Below are 5,492 nucleotides of genomic sequence, written 5' to 3'. Positions count from 1 at the left end.
AACTACTTAGCGTGAAATTTTGTATAATTTCGTAATTTATTCTGGATTAATTAAATGTATTTAAATAATAGCAGACGTCAGATCGCACTCTTTCCGGAAGCGGTCAGCGCGTGGGGGACGCTGCGCGCGTCCACGAGTCGAACGCGAGCACGCGGTCCGTGTAATTGTATCGCATTGAAAGCACGCGAGTTACGGTTGAATGTGCTGGTGCTCATGATTTTGTGGATTTTGCTAGAATTTAATTAGACGTTTCCTGGGTACCAAAATTTGTTTCTGCATTCTTTAAAAATATATTATTAATAGAAAAATTCAGCGAAAAAGACAGGCTAAGCAAAAATAGCCGTAATCTTTTTCAACACACAGAGTCAGTCAGTGAGTGACAGCGTACATTATTATTTTATATTTATTTGTGCTTCCTTACTGGGGAATGACCTAATTTTTTTGGTCTATAGTTTAAACACCGCACATTTTGCATCATAAGGAAGCGGCTTAATAACCCCTTAAGTTACTTTTAAACACATTATATATATATATATATATATATATATATATATATCTTTTCAAGGTGTCTTCCTTTCCAATTGCTCCAGACCAGATTGTGTGTGACAAGAAGAACTTAAATTTGGATTAAATTTTAATTAGCATTTCATGCGTTGCGATAACAAATACTCCTGGTGTTATTTAATTTCTTTAGTTTATCAAGAATTAAGAGATTAATTTTGTTTATACAGTATACGTCATACACCCCCCCCCCAAAGTGAGTAGAATGGACTTAATTTGGTTTTGTTTTTTCCTGCATCCCAACATATGCATTAGATTTTTGCTAAGAATAATGTAATAATTAAATGTATACTGCTCCTTATATTGCCATGTATTGTACTTTTTTCTTCACATTCACTGTGCTTCTTCAAGGTAGCATGTTGAAAAACACTCAACACTGACAGTCTGTGTGATTTTCTTTTGATACTTTTTCTGGGTTTTCACAGTTGCAGCCTATTATAGAGCCTTAAAGTTAATTGTTACGAAAAATACTCCCTAACCCCAACCCACTTCATAAATGTAAGATGAGGTGTAGTGCTACCTGTCCGTGAGCAGAATACACGATGGAAAAGTACTTGTGCTAAATTGCTCCGGTCAGAATGCTCTTTGTTTCACGTATTTCAGTTACGATCCTAAGGTTGCAGTTGTCTTAAGTGCACAATTTGTACAAGTTCTAACTGAAACACAAGGGCTGTCAGCAAAACCCCCATACTTTGTTCACATAAGCGCAGGTGAATAGAACACATGTATTAGCTAAAGAAATAAAAACAGGGTGAGAGTATTAAGACAGAGGTGAAAGATGTGTTTATCACTTTGCTTGACAGAATTATACAAGAAATACAAGAGTAATATAAGAAGAAGTTGTAAGACTGACAGTTGACTCATGTCAAGTACTTCCCTTGAGCCTTCTTGCTTCATCATGAATACATATTTTATTTTTTTTTATCCCTTTTTGTATTCTCTGAATGTATGTAGATATGTCACTGTCAAAGCACAGCATGAGCTTGTGAATATGGAGCCAGTCCCAGAGAGTACATGTCACAAGGTGAGATACACAGTGGATGGGTGTCAGGTCACTCGCAGGAAATTCAGAGTCTTGAGTTTACCTTAAACACGTGGGCGGTGGGAGGAAACGCACAGAAAGCCACAGAGAACACTCCGAGCCACAGCCACATTGTAGCCCCAACAATTGATGTGAGGCACCGGTGCTTCCGTTGCCAAGGTGCTGGACTTCCGCTGCTTTTCCAAGTTTCCTTGTGAATACTTCCAGGTGTGATATGCTGTTTTCAGGGTCTGGTTTCTGTCATGATGTTTTGGTAGCTGATAGTTCCTATCTTCTTCTTCAGATAGACTTGTATGTGCACAAATATAGAAACTCCCTTTAGAGGACTAGTCTGCTCTGCATGAGGTCAGGAAGCCACCTGTTCCAGAACAGTGATTTGTTGAACATGTTTGAAGGTTGTCAGCACTTGCAAAATCTCTCACAGTGGCTGATGGTGGATTCAAAAGTGTGGGGTCTAACAGTCTTGGTAAGTTCTCTTCCTACAGCTGTGGGCAGCAGGTAGGACAGTGACTTGAGTTTTACTGACTTTGAGTTTTTCAAGACTTGACTTTATTATGGAACTCATTCTTGCTCCCACTTAAGACTTATTGTTGCTACACTACAGTTTACAGCCCATGTCCTGTGTATTTATTGTCCTGTGTATCTACTGTTCTGTTCTGTATGTTTATTGTCCTGCACTTGTCTCACACTGTTGTGTATTTGCACTTTATGTAGTCGTGCGTACTGTTCTGTGTTGCACCATGGTCCGTGGAGAAGCAACATCTTGTTCCACTGTATGCAAGCTATATAGAGGAATGACAATAAAAACCCACTTGACTTGACTTGAGCTGTAGCCTTGCACTCAACGGACACGAATTGAAATGCAGCTCTTCCAATAGTTAGTGTCGTTGATCAAAGTACTTAATCCAGGTTACAGCAATAAGAATTACCCAGCTGTATATAAAGCTAAATAATTATAAATAGTTCAGTATGCAAAGCTAAATGTTGAAGTTGCTTTGGTCAAAGGCATCAGCTACAGTAAGTAATGGTTAGTAATAATACTGTACATGAGGTGTGTGAATTATGCTGACTGTCAAACGCAGTGTGTGTAGGGTGTCAGTGTCATCATTTGTCTCCCAAAACCTGTTGGCGCAAAATAAATTTAAAAAACGTGTAGTTGAATGCAGTGCTGTGCAGTTAGAAGCAATTATTGGGTTACTGGAGTCGGGTTAGGTAAGAATGTTCCGACTGTGAGTAAATGTACCGCTTATGCCGGCGTATAAATCAACTCCCAAAAATTAAAGGTGTAATATAGGTTTAGGCCTATATTTGCCAGATAATTGACCCCCAAAATAATGTGCAACTTTTGACCAGTGCTGTGGAATCGGAAGCAATTACTGGTTTACTAGAGTCGGAGTAGAAGGTTTTATGTACCAAATCCACAGCCCTGGTCATTGTGTTTGTTGCTTTGTTTAATTTATAACTCCTGTGTGATACAGATTTAGCACATTAGTTTCAACACATTCATTCTGGAAAAAAACCTCGAGATGACAAGTTTATAGAACAGAAATATTTATAGTATAGCCTCCGTTCTCATATATTCAACTTTTTCTCGCAGTCAACAACATAATTTTTCAAATAATGAATAGGTTCAATATCTACCACTACTTTGTTTAGGGCAGCCGTGAGCACGTGACGCCACGTAGCGTATCAGGAGCTGTTCAGGTGAACTCGGAAAGAGTCGGCGACAGCCCGCAGTCTTCCAGTGTCTTCCTTCCACCCTGCTCCAGTCTTCAACCCCACCTAGGGATTTTCCTCAGCATTCTGGTGGAGGGAATGTGAGCAAAATCCCTGCCACCAGGAAAATGTACAGACTTTGGAGTCAGTCTGGAGACACATAGCTGTGGAGTTGAACCCGAGGTGGTTCGGCACACAAGGCGGTACACTAACTTACCACTCTGTCTGGCCAGCAGAAACATTGCCTTTGAAGTCGATGAAGTCCTCTGGTTTGACCCAGCCCAGAGATGGGATGGATGCTGAGGCAGAATAAATATGCCCATGACTTATGACTTCAATACCTCTCTTTGCCATTTTTCTTTAGATTTTTAAATTTTGTTTTTTTTTTTTTTTTTTTTATTTTTTTTACAGTATGTGTAGAAACTGAGCTGCCCATTTGAAAATAATTTTCTTGCTGTTGAACTCCTTGTGCACTTAGATAATTTTTCTAGATTACAGCAGTGTCCAGAATGCAACATGGGTATAGTGTTTTAACTTAAAAAAAAAAAAAACATATAAAGGTTTTCTGGTTACTCATTCATAAATACCCTTGATAATAGTGTTTTCAGTTTCTTGAACTTTTTTGCAGTCAGTATGCAGGATTGCTTATGTACTGGATGGCTGTGTGTGCGTGATCTAAAAGCAAGGTTTGTTTTTGAGCAAAATTAATATGATTTTGAGTCTGGTTTTGCATGAAGTCTGAGGTTTGGTGAATGCAGTGTGAGGTTTTGATTTTTTTTTTTTTTTTTTTTTTGGTGAAAATACAGTGTCATTTCAGGACTTTGTTTAAAGGGTTGTGGAAAAACTAACTGCAGGACACACCTTCCTGGCTGATCACCACTCCCTGAGATCCTGAGATGGATTTGGTGAAGGGGCATCTTCGTGTACCAGCTTTAGAAGGATGGTATTTAAGAGTAAAAAGGACAAAAAACTACGCTGTTCATTTTTTTAAAGTTATACTTTGTTGAATTGTGAGAGATCATGAGAACTTATTGTTTTAATAACCTTTGAGACTGAGTCAGAGAGAAAGAAGTTTGAACTATGCCATGTGCAGCTTGAAAAGGCATTCAGACTATTAAATTGTGAAATGGGTTCTTGCTGACAATGGTGAATTAGGCAGAGGCGCTCCAGCTCCACTGCACATTGCCGATATCCAGCAATCACTCACACGTGTGAGTTTTTAGTTTCTCCCAGTACCTGAGAAATATCTGAGTTAGATTGCTGAATATTGTCCAGATTAGATTTTTTTTCTTTGAATACAAAATATGATTTGAAAATACAATGTCTGTTCCATAAGGTATGTTCTCTCAACATGACTCCTTCAATTCAACCCCAATTTGAGTTTCTAGGAGGTAGTTAACATGTCAAGCTTTTTTTTTAAGGAAAAAAAAATTCAAACATTGTAGGATTGCTGGAGAATTAAGTAACATAGACACACACACACACTGGCTGAAACCGCTTGCCCTGATAGCATAGCTATATTGTGTTCAGTATGTTGTTTAAATCAGTTCAAAACTCAGTTAAAATTCCTTCAGTTAGTCCTGTTTCTTCCTGAAAATCAAAAACACTGTTTGGATGCACTTTGAAATTCTGTTTGAATGCGCGAATGAAAATGTGCGCATGCGATTGCTTCCTTTCCAGAGTACTTCACCTTAAGAAAATAATGCACATGACAAAAAGCATTTTAATTACAAGTGACATAAATGTGCGTTTAATAGCTTTCAGACTGAGGTTCTTAACATTTTCTAGGCCATGGACCTCTTTAAGAATCTTAACCATCCCCCAGAAACATCCAGAAATAAACTGATGAAAAAATGTGTCTGCATGCAAATCTCTCTTTCTGTTGCTATAATGCACTTTTTATATTGTTCTCTGAGAAAAGTGTCTGTTAAGTGAATAAATGTAAACATAAATATTGTGCACAGTTTATTGCACCGAAACTTGATTACCTTCACAGAGAATTATATCGCAACTATATTTTGATAATGTTCTTAACCTTTCGCTTAGTTAGCATTATTCGTGGAGCCTGGGTTAATTTTTAGTCAGTTTATTTTGCTATCTTGTGAAAAAAGGAATGAGCTCATCACATCAGATACATAGATAAACTGCTATTGTAGAGAGCAGTAGATATATA

Source organism: Scleropages formosus, chromosome 12 (assembly GCF_900964775.1).
Source record: "Scleropages formosus chromosome 12, fSclFor1.1, whole genome shotgun sequence".
NCBI classification, from domain to species: Eukaryota; Metazoa; Chordata; class Actinopteri; order Osteoglossiformes; family Osteoglossidae; genus Scleropages; species Scleropages formosus.
This window is presented reverse-complemented; position numbering follows the sequence as displayed.